Source organism: Epinephelus fuscoguttatus, linkage group LG7, assembly GCF_011397635.1.
Source record: "Epinephelus fuscoguttatus linkage group LG7, E.fuscoguttatus.final_Chr_v1".
NCBI classification, from domain to species: domain Eukaryota; kingdom Metazoa; phylum Chordata; class Actinopteri; order Perciformes; family Serranidae; genus Epinephelus; species Epinephelus fuscoguttatus.
Window position 1 is genome coordinate 10,844,870 of NC_064758.1, and position 16,174 is coordinate 10,861,043.

The following is a 16,174-nucleotide window of genomic DNA, read 5'->3' on the forward strand; positions in this document are numbered from 1 at the left end:
AAACATGTAGCATGTAAGCATGCCTAGATATTCAGCCTTCTACTGCTTATCAGCTTCAGTACTATCAGGATACTACTGCACCAGCATGTTTAAATTTATTTCTCTGAGCAAGGATATGTGCATGTGCAGGATACCACCTCCCCTTCCCAGACACCCTGAGGTGGCCTAAATAGTTAATGTAAAGCAACTCAAATCCGCATAAAGCCAACTACAGACAGAAATAAAACAAATCAAACTGCCAACAGGCGGCTGCGATTGTGAAATACTTGTCAAAAATGGGACACTTGTGGGTGAACAACAAGCAAGATGAGATGTTTACTGTCAGTTTTGAAGGACGTAAAGGACACAATCTGCATTTGGGTGAGGGAAAGAGAAATCCAATTTCACTGTGTATACCGCAGTCGCATTTTAATGTCAGGCGCAAATGTACTCCAGCTGAATCATATCCAGAAGCAAACTGGATGTGAGATGAATGTTAAAGGGGCTATAAGTAAAACTGTTACTGCCTAGTAGCACAAAATGGCTGTAATATATATCTGCAGGGCTTTGAGAAAGGCCTCTGCGGTAATTGCCAAGCCTATTTGTCACTTTCGTGACAGCCTGATTTCATTGTTTTGTGACAGTTACAGGCCACCGTAGCTCAAGGCGACGGGAGACGGGGTCAGAAACTTGAGCTACAGTTCAAGTGATTTTTTCTTGCAGTTACTTTTGTATCTGACAATGCAGAACATTTGAGGTCAAAGATTACGCAACTTCAGGTGTAAGGAGAGTCGGCGTCTGTCTGTATGTCATTCTGTCAGTCCGTCTCTCCGTCCATGTAATCCCTTCCAGTCCTCTGCAATGGCGAGCCACAGGCGGTTGGCCTCTCTCTGTATGAGTCTGATCCCCACCGCCTGTGAAGTCAAATGTTGACAGAGAATCACAAACCACATCAGAATACTAAAGAGGCCAGAGAGTGCCTTTATGTGAAAGAGCGAGAGAGATAAAGAGAGCAGGAGTGTGTGTTTGTGTGTGTGTGTTCGTGTCCTCATATTCCTGCACTGTAAAAATTACAAGCTCGGTGAGGGCTTGTATTTTGTAGCAAGAATTATCACCCTCACTTCAGGGTGTTTTTGTGAAACTATACTGCTGCTCGTTCTGTTGAATTCTTCCAGTTCCACTTCAAATGACCTCTTTCAGGGAATAATCATAAAGTCTCCAAACAAAAAAACGCTCGGAGACAGTTTCTCTTTTTTGCAGCAAATGTCCTGAAACAATTCACATTACGCGCGGAGTCTGCAGCAAAGTGAGTTGACTGAAACTATCTTAAAACGAGGCTGATAAGCTTTGATAGTGAATAAAATCTCTTGCCAACCTTGTCATTTTTTTGCAGTGTGTGCCTATTATTCTTTTGTGCCTGGCAGTGTGAGCGTGAGCCCGTGTGAAGAAAGAGAATAGGAGAGTAAAAGGAGATAGAGATAGAGATGAAAGGCCAGTGTTGACTACAGTGGCCGGCCTGCACGGCTCCGTGGTTTCTGAAGGGTGTCTTGGCCTCTCATGCAAATGAGCTCGCATCTTATCAGCTTTTCACGACACCCAAGTCCAAATAATGAATCCTGGCCATAGTGGTCGGGTGCGCTTGGTTTGGTCTGTCGAGCATATTGAAACCTCTAGAATAAAAAAGCCCTAAGCTGGAGTCGCAATGAGAGTCGGGCTTAATGAAGTGTGTGTACCCTCGACTGAAGAGATGTAATCTTTGTGCATAAAGATTTTAGCATATATCAACAGTGTTCTTCAGTAGTGTCACAGAGTTTCATTTTCTAGTCTGCTGTAGATTTAACGAACCATTAAGTGAAAGCTTCAGGGTGATGATGTGAATATCTAACAGCACAGCATTAAACCAACTGTATATATGTCGAAGTTGTTCCATCTGTTAATCTGATAATGATGAAGCCCTAATTATGCACACATGCACATCTGTTCACACTTATGGCTCATATATTTTTCAACTTTTATGTGAAATCAAGTGAATTTGTTTTTGTCTGTTTTAAATATTAAAAAATGGTGATAATGGATTTTTTTTTTTAAAAAAAAATATAGTTGTCAGCACTCTGCAGTTTAATTATGTTTTTTTTTTTAGTTATTTAGAGAGACTCTGGTGTACAGCATAATCAGAAGCTCATTTACATTCTGCTCACATTGTGTATCAGGAATTTGAGCTGCTCTTGTCACAGGGACCCACTTTACTGTTTACTATGAAACTACAGCAATCAGCATGTTTTTGCAACATAACATAGTCGTGCCTGGAGACACTGATTCTGAGGGAAGCTGATGTTCATCTTAAAAATATATATACATCGTTGTTGTTGTTGTTGTTGTTGTTGGTAATAATCTAAAATGATGAATCATATTAGTGCTCCAACCAAGATTTTAGAAGCTGTGGCCACAGACATCAAGGGGACAGGGGCACAGAGGGCAAGACAGTTCCTCCAGGATTGTTTCAAACACTTTCAGTGTTTGGTAGAAACAGGAACCTCAAGTAACATTTCAGACATGAGACCAAGACCCTAGGTCTGTTTAGTGTTTCCACTGCAAACAATACCCTCAAATGTTACTCACTGCTCCATCCAGCACTCACAGTATTTCCTCATAGACGCAACATCTGCACCTTGTTTATTGTCTGCATAATGGGGTTGCATGCCGACATTTCACAACAAAATAGAACAGGCTGCAGTGAGAGTCTCTCTCAATGGGATATTTAAAAATAGTGGGTGTGTGCATGTGGTCCTTCTCAGGCAAAAGCAGCCAGTCAGAGCCCACGGGAACGATGCTCTGTGATGCTTTCCTCCAAGTAAGAATAAAAATATATGCAGTTCACATAATCCGGTCAAAATGAATATATATATATATAAATATATATATATATATATATATATATATATATATATATACATAGATATATATATATTAACATTTTAAGATCCACTCATTACTAAGAGTCATCCAAGAGAGACAAAAAAAAAGTAATGGTCATAGTTGTCATATTGAAATTTAAGGTGTGCTGATGGATTCACATCATGCATTGAGTAACATTACAAGTAAACATTCCACCTTAAAAGTTGCCGGCAGTCGGCCCAGTGAATTGAGTTTTTTTTTTTTTGTTTTTTTTTTCTCAGACTACAGCTGCTATGACAGCAAAACATCCTTTCATTTTATATAGTTTACTGATGTAAAACTTGCTATTGACCAGTCAATAGACTGAAGTGTTCACAGCTCCACCTTTTAGTACCAGATTCTCATGCTAGGTACCGCAACAGAGGAGGTACCAAAAATGGAGACGGTATGGAACGGTTGCATTGGTACCATCCACAACTTTTCACAGTGGAAATGGAAAAAATGTGTACCGAACTGGACTAAACTGTACTGAATTGCCTGTTGGAAACAGGGCTTTACTCTGCCTTGCTCTGCCGCTGATGGCTTACCCTAAAATTCTTACCCTAAATCTAACCAATCCCCCTCCATTTGCCTAAGCCTAACTAATCCTACCAACGAAGGCAACGAGTACAAGCCAATTATAGGGACAGTAGGGTGGGTCATTCCTTCGCTATCCCAGCATTTGCACATTTGTGTCCCAGGCACAGAGCTCACACTCCCTCAGCAGTCTCTGATAAACTGAGCTACAGTGGGGCAAGAAGGGGCTGAGTGAATCACATGCTGCACGCAGCTCTACAATTTTAAATAGTCACATTTGCAGTACAGTTGCAGGTACAACATTGTAAGTTTGCACAGAATTTACAGGGACTGGCTAAATTTGAGTTAATTTTTCCTATCACAACAGGACAACATCCTGGGGGGACGGGTAACAGTTCACCTTAGTGAATGCAGCTGTCGGTCGTGTCAATCACTGCTGGTGAACTGCAGTCAAACTAAGCAGCACTGATCAAATATGAATCACGACTGTGGTACTGCAGTGCCTATTCTCACCTCAGATGTATTCAGAAACATATTTTAGTGTACTGTTTAGCTGTAAAAGGAGAAAGTTGGTGACCTCGCCCCCAAAACGAAGCATGACCCGCTGGTCGGAGCCAACTTTCTCAATGAAGCAAAGGCTACGCTCTCGCTTTAATTAATCACCTTTCGGTAATTGTTGATTATTAAGTTTTTCAAACAGTAAAAATATAACTTGTAATTTCATTTGAATGTGAGCATCTCCCCAACTGTAAACTTGCTGTCTATCTGCTGGCTAATTGACTTGTTATCCTACATATTTTTCTTACCAGATGGACACAGTTTTCTGTTGTGATAATGATACAGCTAAAATTAGAAAACATCACATCAGTTAAAAAAAAGTTCTGGACATTTTTATCTGCAGTGTGGACATACTGCCTTCACTCTTAGTTGCTCTGATGAAGACACTTATGTCTTGCTTTATTCTTGCTGTTCAGTCTCCAGCACCATCTTTTGCATTATCTTACATTACACGTCCTCTTTGTTGTGCTTTCTATATTCTGCTGTCTTCCTGCTGCAGTCATCCCTTATCCTCATGGCAATCATTTAACCTTAACCTTATCTTGGGATCACATTGATTTTCTTGGCACTGTTATTGCTATTAAAACACCTACGTGAGGACACTAAGTCAATGTCAGTGTCTTTGTCGGTGTGAGAGGATGTTGTGTGCTTCCCCTCCCGGGCGCCTCTTTTCCTGTGACATTATCCAAATTCAGGAGTTTGTTTACCGACACAAAAGGCGTGGGTTTGAAAATGACTGACTCGTTGCTCTGCCCTGCTGATGAAGTGAGCAGATTGGAAATGGGAAGGTTAATGAGATTTTTACAAAGTGTCCGTCTAGCGGTTTGAACTCAGATTAAATTGACACACTCTGATTAAAATTAATTGACCTGTGAAATGAGTGTGTCCCTCAACAGTTAAGGATTGATGGGCATCGCAGAGGGGTCGAGAGGGAAGAAGACAGTGATGGAAAAAAGGGAAAATTAACTTAGTTTGGATGCAGTAAAGGAGAGATATGGTAAGAGACAGCTCATACGCCCTACTAATGACTAAACAGGAGAGTGCTCTGGCATACAGTACTGTGCATGCTTTGAGCTAAACTTTAACATCAGCATGATGCTAGATTGCTCACAGTGACAATGCTAACAGGCTTATCATTGATTGTTTTAATTAGGACACTAGGGAGATTTGGCATTAGCCAGGGCATACTTAAAATGGCATACAGAAGTCCAATTGAAAGCATTGTATTATCTAACACAACAACATGGTGTGGCAGCTTGAGTGCAAAAAAGCAAAAACATGCTCTACAAGATTGTTAACATTGCAGGGAAAGTTATTGGCAAGTCACAGAAATAACTTAGCAATATATCTGACGGTGCTGTGGGCTACACAGGATGGCCAAACATATAATTGTTAGACTACATGTCACATTCACCCACTCATATACAGTACTTGTGGCTGAGGCTACTATACAAGCTGTTATCCATTCACACATAATTTGGGGTTCAGTATCTTGCTGAAGGATACTTCCACATGCAGACTGGAGGAACTGAAGATCAAACCGCCAATCTTCCGATTAGTGGACGACCTGCTCTAGCTCCTCAGCCATAGCCGCAGACACCTTACACCTGGTACACTCAAAGTTTGAGCTGCTCCCATCTGACTATCGATTTATGGCGTCAAAGACCAGGCAGAACATATAGAAGAAGTCCTTCATTCTCTATGATATACAGGCACTGAACACAGAATGGCTTTGCACTTGTTATTTTATAAGATGTGCTCTTTCTTTTATCATTGATATAACCTACTGCTGCTACATGCCCATTTGCACAACTGTATCTTGTATACTGTATATTTGTATGTTTTTAATGGTGTATTGTGTTATGTGCATTGTAGGTACCCTGACTATAATTGGGAAAAGCCAAAGAAAAAATTCTAATACAATATAATGTAATGTAATATAATATAATATACCAGGTGGAACTTCTCCCGTGCGCCAAGCGTGAACTCCAGGTTTGGATTCCTTCAGTGTTTATTATTAAGGAGTTTTTTAACGGGAACCAATTTATCCGCAGTGGTGTCTTCTTCTCTAAAACAAATGGACCAAATGATTAAAAGGGTAAAAACACAGCATAAAGCTGTTTAACTTTAAAAAAAAAAAAAAAAGAAAAAAAAAGAAAAAGTTTTTCCAACGCTGTTCGGCTTGTTGCAGACAGGCCACTAGCCCAGCACCTGCCAATATGTACTTACCTTTTCAATTCTGATAACTTAAAGGGAAATTTCGGTTTATTTCAACCCGTCTCCTATCGTTCTAAATTTGTTTCAAGTCACTAGTGACATAGAAATAATAGTTAGCATGTTAGCCGTTAGCCTAGATACAGCCATAGCGTCAGACCTGTTAAAATGTAAGTGAATGGGCATACCTTCAAGTGCAAAGTTAGTCCACTAAACAAGCTTTTTCTCCACAAAGACCGCCTCATATCGTTAGGATAAATGTCAGAGAACATATAGAAAACGACATGTAAACGTGTTGTCTTACCTTACCGGTGTGTTGCCATGTTTGTTTATCCCTCTAGCTCTGCTTTCCAAAGCACGGCCGAAATATCGCGAGAACAAGCAGCGATCTCATAGCGTGCCTGAACAAGCAGCAACAGCTGGAAGGCAGAACAGGACAGTAGCCTGAAAAGTTCATTCATTTATTTTATGAAAGATTTATAGAATAATGGCTGACTTTTTGTCAGACTTCGACTTTGTGGAGGAGGAATTTTATTTTGCAGAGTTATTATTATTTATTTGAGTCAGAAGAGGACGAGAGGGGAGGAATGGCTGCTGCAAGGCTGTGTAGCTCTGGAGATTGGTGGTGTACCTGTGAATGCTGTGCCCCAGTGCCCACAGAAGAGGAATGCCTCTGTTGCAAGGAATGGGACCGGTTGCAGCCTTATTTTCAAGGTCTGCATGTGACCGAGGATGAGACACCTCCACCTGGAGTAATGTTAGTATCCAGCTGGGCTTTATCTAGAGCTGGCGAGATATATTTCGGCTGTGCTTTGGAAAGCAGAGCTAGAGGGATAAACAAACATGGCAGCACACCGGCAAGGTAAAACAACACGTTTACATGTCGTTTTCTATATGTTCTCTGACATTTATCCTAACAATATGAGGCGGTCTTTGTGGAGAAAAAGCTTGTTTAGTGGACTAACTTTGCACTTGAAAGGATGCCCGTTCAATTACGTTTTAACAGGTCTGACGCTACGGCTGTATTTAGGCTAACGGCTAACATGCTAACTATTATTTCTATGTCACTAGTGACTTGAAACAAATTTAGGACGATAGGAGACGGGTTGAAATAAGCCGAAATTTCCCTTTAAAATCCAGACTTTCAGGAGGTTTTTAATGAGAGCCAAATTATCCAGAAGTCTCCTCTTCTCCAAAACAAACATACCAGGTGATTAAACACAAAACACTAAAACACTGTTCATACTAGTTTAGTGTAGTTTACTATTTTCCATGTTCACTATCCTAGTTCACCATCTTAGTTTAATAATAGTAATAGACGCTCAAGTATTTCTCAGGGTAAATAAAAATTTGACTTGCCAGTGGCGGCTTGCTGTGATTCAGAGGTAGAGCGGGTCATCCACCAATCAGAAGATCAGCGGTTTGATTCCTGGCTCCTCCAGCCTGCATGTCGAAGTATCCTTGAGCAAGATACCGAACCCCAAATTGCTCCCGATGATGCCTCCATCGGTGTGTGAGTGTGTTAAAAACTGAGTAGCAGGTGGCACCTTGTATGGTAGCCTCGGCCACTAGTGTGTGAATGGGTGAATGTGACTCATAGTGTAAAAAGCACTTTGAGTGGTCAGATGACTAGAGAGGCGCTATACAAATGCAGGTCCATTTACCATTTACCATTTAGGTGGTGCTTATCCAGGTCACCTGGCATTAAAATCATGAAAGTGGCAGAGAACATTTATACCATACATTGCTACAGAAAAGGCACACATTGGTGCATTAACTTTAACCAGAATGCAGGAATTTAAGTGTCCAAACACCACATTTCATGTGTCTCCCCTTGTGTTGAAATGAAACCTATGTCCTTGCAAAAATGTCAAGACATTTCACTAAGAGCCAAAAATGAAAAAGCTCATGGTGGCACTACAGGTAAAGTAGGCTTCATCTTTTGGGGAACATATCTGTATGTAACCTGTAATTTGAATTCCATCCAGTAGGTGCTGAGATATTACAGTTTTGACCAAAGTGTGGGACCGCCTGACTGACCAAAACTGCAATCACTGGGGCCATGCAGCTACCATGGCTAAAAAATACACTAATTATCACTGTAGATCACAACACTCCATTGCATTAGCACTGATGCCATATTTGCGTTCGTACCAAGTGCAATTTTAATAGTGAGTATGGACACTGTTTACAAAGGTTCACTACACAAGAAGGCATAAATGAAGAAAACAGAGGCATTGAAACTGGGTCGGGGTGCGTAAGCGGGACTAGGAATGTTTTTTTGCGATTTTTTTTGTAAAAGAAAGAAAGAAAGAAAGACAGAAAGAAAGAAAGAAGGAAAGAAGCAGTGTCAATGTGTAACACACCTGGTTGTTGAAGTGGTGACTTAAGCCCCCTAAAAGATGTCGTGTCTATCATATGCTGCCAATGTCAGGTCCACAGATGTAATTATCCATTAAGGGCCACAGTGAAATTGGTCTGTGTGCCTCTATGACAGATTTCTCCCTGACTGCTGAATTTCAGTATAAAGTGGTGACTCTGAAATGGGTACATGAACTTCTTGGAAAACTGTTATTTCTCGGAAAACTGAGTATATTCAGTGCTGACCTCCTCATGCTGCAATAATGGATGTAATTTAAAAGTCCATCTAATAAAGTCATCTCAAATTTTCCAGTAATACTTTCTCTCTATGTGTCCTATCAAACCAAACGGCTTTTCTCTCCATAACTAATGGCTATTATTGGAAATGATAAATACATTAAACAACAAAATTGGCCCAGAAATGAATCATACAACAAATGACTGCTTTTGTATTTTGTTGAAGTGCTGAGATATAAAGGTGTGAATGTCTATGTATAGTATGAGCAGAGAAGCAGTTTTTGACTTGTTCTGTACAAGTACATATTACTCCTCTTATATGTAATATTTGCCAAATGTGGACATGTATGCAATTAGCTAACGTCACTAAGATTACTTTAATACTTACCTCTAAAATTTACCTCGAATTATGGAGCCTAACTTTGTTAGCAGTGATTTAGCACAGCAGAGCCAGGTGCAGCGTTCAGTTGGGTTGGTGGTGGAGGTGAGTGTGCATAGTGTCCTTTGGCTCCCTCAGTCAGATCCACCCCTTGATCCTCCATAGCTGCACCCTCTCATCCAAATTTGCATGTCTGGCTCCAGAAATCCAAGATGGCAACAGCCAAAATGCCAAACTCAAGACTTCATAACGGCAGTCTACGAACCAATGGGTGATGTCACGATGGCTACGCCCATTTCTTTTACAGTCTATGATACAGATTTAATGTAATATCTGATAAGTTGATCTTACTTAAAAACATCTAGGAAAATGTGAGTAAATATAGCTATTGGCCTAAATCATGTTTATTTTCTATCTAATTGTAAGGTTTATTTAAAATGTACTTCATTGTGTGAAGTTGTTGCAACAAAAAAATGACAAGTGATAATATCTTGTATTTTCTGTTAGCTGCTAAATCTAACAAAGTTAAAGTTAGATTAAGTTGAAGTTGATGTTACTTAAATTGCTAGAAGTTATGTAACTGAACAGCTGTCTTTACTAATAATTCAAGAAACCCTTGGTAAATGAAGCACAACAAAAAATGAGTAGTTTGCATTTTTTTTTATTTCATTTTTAAAAAAAATAAATAAAATGCCATTCTGAGCATCTTAAGACAAGGCCAATGTTTAGGGATGCATTCAAGCTTCAGTCAACTTACAAGCTAAATGGTAAATACCATTAAACGATGCATATAATTCAAATGCTTTGAACTGTAATAAAACTACACTTTAGGTGTTACCGTTGCAGTAGATATCTGCGTACTGCTTGATGCAAAGTAATCAATCACATTTGGATATTCTTAAACATGATAACAAAACAGATCTGCAGATATCCTAACTCCACTGCAAGTAAACCTTTTTGTCACAGTCAAGTTAAGTCAGACTAACTTGGGTTAACTTAAGTTGCTAACACTTAGAAAGAACAAGGTAATATAACTTGTCACATTTAAGTCGCAACAATTTCACAAAATGAAAAAATAAATAAATAAAAAAAATAAAACCAAATAATTAGTTATAAATTAAACATGATTTAAGACTATTAAATAAATGTACTTACCCGTTTCAGGGCAATGGCAAATTTTACAGTGATTTGGTCTACATGGGAGGGAAATCATCTTTTTTCTAATTACCATGGTAGACTTTTGAAGGAACACTGGACACAGTTAGAAAGACTCATCCATTTGCAATTGTTGCTAACTCTGAGGAAGATACTGTATGTTTGGATTTTGTTTCAAAGCTAGATCGTCTTTACATTAAACCTAAAGAGTTTGACACCACTCATCCGAGGTTCATTAAATGTTTTCTTCCTCTCTTTTTACAGTAATTGATACTTGATAGTGTAAATCATTGGCTGGTGAAGAATTTTGGAGTCCACATATACATTATTCCCTCAACATTCAGTTTATGTTAGGATGACACTGTATAGTCCCTCATTATTGTAACAGCCCTATGATTTCATCCCTGAGGTAAAAACCATTTTAATGTCCTGAATGGCCCCTTTGTGCAAAGAGTTGACTGCGGTTCATAGACTGCAGCGTTGGGCTAATTCACTTTCAATTCAAAGTGATGGAAACTCTAATTGAACAGCCATTAAGACAGTAATGAGAAAGCCACTTCAGGAATTAACTGAAAGGAAACAGAGTTGGGTATTTATTCTATGGAGGGGAAACAGTTTATCATACTGCTGATCAAATGTTTATCAGAAAGACTTTAACTGCTTAATTACTGTATTCACTAAAAAGTATTGTCCTGGTAAAGACGCACGGCCAGATAGGAAGACTAAAGATGCTACAAACCTTGCTGGAAGCAGGGATATAAAAATCAATGTTCCTCGCATTTGGCAAGGCCATGCCTCACAAACATAACAAGGATGGTAATGGCTGATGGTAATAACGACAGTCCAATGAGTGGGCATTATAGCTGCAAGGCCATAAGTGGGGTGTGGTGGATGGATGGCAATACAGAGAGAATGTCATGCTTGGTAAGACTTTATTGTGTGTTTCATAAAAGAATATACTGCATGACTGGCAAAGGGTCAGACAGGTTGATACAGCAGAGATGTGACTGCCCTACACAAGCCTCAGCTTTCTTTTTGACTATATGCTCTACAAAGTCTGCTGTTATTTCTTTGTATATTTTGCTATCCTAAGTGGATGGACACCACTTTCAGGGTACTTATCACTGAACATCTAAGTAAAAAACAATATGGGGTGACTCTTAAAGCCTGAAAACTGCACTGCTTACCCCTCTATTCATAACCTAATTAATTAGAATTTTTGCTCATTACATTCTACTGAGTCTTTAAACAAATTTCCGTGTTCACAGGAAACCTAGGTTTCGGCAACTACTTCAACATGTAATTTATAGTTCTGCGTTGAATCGACGCATAGGTTACTGTGTAGGCTCTACGTCAATTTGAAGCCTACACCGTAACCTACGCCATAACCTAATGTGCACCTCCCCATAATTGTAACTACGCGTCGCAGAGACGCAGACCCCCTGTCTATTGCTGTATACTGACACCATTTCCCTCAGTGGAAACGGAGCTTGTAGCCTATTTACTTTTAGTTCACAGATAAAAAACAATAAATTGTCAGACAGTAAAGCCTCCACTAAAATAGCATTTTCAGTCTTGTGTGTGACTTATCCTTCAGGGATTTCTACTTCGGGATTTATCCAGGTTTCATATGAGAAGAGGGAAAGATCGTCGGCCGCTAGGCTAATCAATACAATGTAAAATACCATAGACTTGTGCTAATAATATTAGCATGTTGTATTTGTTTAAAAAGCGTGTTTAGTACAGGACATTTGTTTTGTCAGTGAACCTTGCGAGTTGTAATGGAGCCAAACTGTGTGCCATTACCTTTGTTAAATGTTGCCGTTGTCCCTGGGTTTATATGAGAAGAGGAAAAGATCGCTAGTTGCTAGGCTAATTTATACAATGTAAAATGCCATAGGCTTGTGCTAATAAAGTTAGCATGTTGTATTTGTGGGGAAAATGTGTTTGTCTGTGAATGCTGCGAGTTATTCTGAAGCCAATTTGTGTACTTGTTTTTCAAATTGTCTTTATTAAGCCATGTTTCATGTATGTTTTGGGTGTGTTTTGAATCAATTAAACTTGACAGCACTTCACAGAAACCTCTGCCGCTGACTAGTGTTTTGGAGGTGTAACTGCAGAGTGACACAGACACACCACCGCAGAAGTAAATTGCTCACAACGGCATAAGCGGCGTGCGTAGGCTACGTGTGTAGGGTCTGCGCACAACCATAAATCCCCTTTATGCAACAAATCACTTGGTTAGATTTACAAAAAGATCATGGTTTGGATTAAAATTAGTAATTTGTCCATCACTTCACTGGTGTAAGAAAGTTAACAACTATGTCACATGGCATTACCTAGCCTATGTTATGTCTTTAAGAAAACCTCAATGTTGACTTTTGGTTTCACATGGAAAATGAAGAGCAGTTTCCTGGTAGAAAGTCCTGTGTTTGTTGGACTTCCACCTCACCTTTAAACTACGTCTGTTGCTCTCAACATTTAATAATGATGCGGATGGGTTTACAATGGAATCCCATGACCTGAACAAACACAGCAATCATTAAGTAAGCAGCTATCACTTAGAGTTTCCATCTTTGTTTGTTTCAGGGAATGGCGATGCATCATGAGGAACAGGTTAAAATTGTGCTTCACCTACACTGTGGGGAACGCTGTTTGGACTTGTTGTGTAGGGTTGCTGCTCTGGGAGCTAGATTTAGATAAAGAAAGTATCGGCAGGGGATTGTATCCAAATGTGAACAGACATCTTTAACCACATTTCCCCCTTCCTGCTCAAATAAAGCACTTTAAATTCTCCTTCAAACACAGCTGCACCACGGGGACGATAATCCAGGAACAGTTAGATTATATACTTATTCTATTATCCAACGTTGTGGCACCATTACCCACCATGTAACTTGTTAATATGCAGATCACCTTCTTCCTCTTGCTCGGCGGTGACACTGCATAAAGGGAAACGTAGCATGAAAATACAATTACCATGCAAATAAGTCATGGAAATGACACCACTGTAGGAACCTGCTGTCTCTATCACTGCTGTGCTATCTCTGCTATCTATTCAGGGGCAGGGATGATATATAATACATTAAAGTAATCGTTTTCAACTCTGTCCAAACCTATATTTGCCTTTTTTTTATGTTTGATTGTTTTTTTTTTATGTCAGGACAGCTGAAGAGACAAGAAATGTGGGAGAGAGAGGGGGGATGACATGTAGCCGAGGGCTGCAGGTTGGAATCGAGCCCTGGCCACTGCGAAGGGCCCAGCCTACATGGGGCACTCACACTCTTCTGAGCTAGAGGATCCACCTGGTAGATAGAATGACTGTATAAAGACTTTATCTGTAAATATGCCTTCTCATTCCCTTTCCACCTCTTTCCATCATTCCTTCCTTCTCTTGCTCCTTCACTTACCATTTCCCCCTCTCCTCCTCACCTCCATCACCTCTTCCTGCCTCGCTTACTCCTTCTCTATCTCATTTCCTTCCCCTTATCAGCCCGTTTCCTGCCATCTCTGTTCATCCTTCCCTTACTTTTATCCTTTCTATATCCCCTCCCCTCTTGCTCTCCCTTCTTCCCTCTTTTCTCTCCCCACTTCCTTACTACCTCTCTCCTTACTCCTCTTCCTCAAACCCCTTCCCTCACTTGTTTCCCCTCTCTCTCCATTCTTCCCTCCGTCTCTCCCAAGCCTGACTGATGGTGTGCTGAGGTGAGGCAGACGGACGGTGGGTGAGGGATTGCCCCTGCCAGCCTCTGACATTGGGCCCCATTCAGGCCGGGGAAATGATCGATGTTAAATCTAATTTTAAACACCCCAGTTTAACTCCAGCAGACAGACGGGGAGTGGAGGCCAGCGTCTGGCAACACAGCTGGGGCGACCTGATAAGACCTACGGTTCAAGTCTACCTGCAAGTGTGTTTGTGTGCACAAGAGTGTGTTGCCTTCTTACTTGAAACAGCTTACTTGACACAGGCGCCATCTGTCCTGTACTTAAAGGGGAGTTGGAGGGCGCTACTTTATAGACAGAGATGAGGATTTCTGTGTGCCCAATTCTAAATCCACCAATATTACCCAATGCAAATACACACAAACCAATTAACTGCTGATACACAGCTAGATTAAAGTCCTGTTGAAGTTTGTGCAACTGTTTCCAATTTATGACCAGAAAGGCACTCACAGAGTGTATAAAAATAATGTATGTAGCCAATGTCACCCAGTGGTTTGTGGACTCAAGTTTGGCATTTTGACCAATTGTCCATCTATGATTTGCAAATCTGCAAGCTCAACAAATATGTACTCTTTTAATTCTGTAAAAATTTGCTTGTGCCAAGCTGAAGCTGAATTGGAAATATGTCACAAACTTTAAGAAAACCAAAACCCCTTATTATCATGTATACAGGTCCTATGTGAAATAACATCTGACATGGCAACTTGTTATCAAAAACAGTTATTATGACAAAGTAGTAGTAAGCTAGTTCGTACCATAGACTGTCTGTCTACTGTCTTTTTTTTTTTTTTTTTTAAAAAGTAACCAGTTACTTTACTGCATTACTCCCTGAGTAAGGTAAGTCAAGTACTTTTAAAGTACTTCCAATGTTACTCCCTGAGAAAAGTAACTCAAGCACTTTTAAAGTACTTTTGAGTATTCTACATTTCCTATGGGGCAATGGACCACAGGGCGCTAAGCCTACATTTTTTTGTCTCCAAAATTAAAGTTATGGACCACTTGTCCTTCACTGAGATCCAATTCTCCCATCACAGCCGTCACTTTGACCAGTAGAAACACAGAACGATCTGCTGCCGTACACAACTGTATGACAACAACACCCCAGCATTTTTATTATTTCCTCTAGGGATGTTACCACACAGAGTAAAAGAGGGAAATGATGGTGTGAAACAGCAGAGGCACTTTGTCAACCTGCTGAGTTAACGTTACTGTCATTAGCATCAAGCTAGCTAACAATGGTACATCCTCACGGTCGGACATAAAGTAATAACATTAACAAATAGCGGCGGGGCTTTTACTCACCACAACTGCAGAGGCTCCCAGCTTCATTTGAAACAGACTACATTATAGACGCTCCGTTATTTATTAATCCCTCTGTATCTTTATATTTTTACTTTTTATCGGCTCTGTTGTCTTTGTAAAGTTAACACATTGCGCCATCATTGCAAACTCAATGCTTCCTGATTTTCATCAAATTAAAAGCCCCTTATAACCTCGGCTGAGAGAATCCCTCCATTTTCTAAATAGGCTTTTATTGTGAAACATTTGTCAGAACTTCCTATGGAGGATACAGTAGCTTGAATGTTTGCCTACGGCACTTCAAATGTAGCTCCTGCCATCTGCTGGTGCTTTTAGGTGACTACAACAGCATGTCGGCTGGCACATGAACAGACACAGTGACTCAAATAATTGTAAAAGTAATAAAAATAGGACAAGAATAACCCGATGACATCACACACGCCGTGAAAGACGACGGGGGATAATTGGTGAGTACCATCATGTAGTGTGTCATGTCTGTCGGCCAAGTCATGGCACGATTTTATGACTCCACAATCCTGTAATGTGACATAGTGACTTTCATAACGGGCAGAAAAGTTGTGTAGTGTGTACCAGGCATAATGCAAGTCCCGAGTCTGACCTGTCAGTCAGTGAGTCCTCCTCCACCTTTTTTTAGACTCAACCGTAGACAATAGCAGGATTTCTTCTCCACGTAGCGAGCCACAAGCTTCATGACTTCTTTCAGACTGATAGGTTTAACATTATCTCTGTTATTAGAACCAAACGACAGCCGTTGCTGTTTCAGAGCTGAAGGACCAG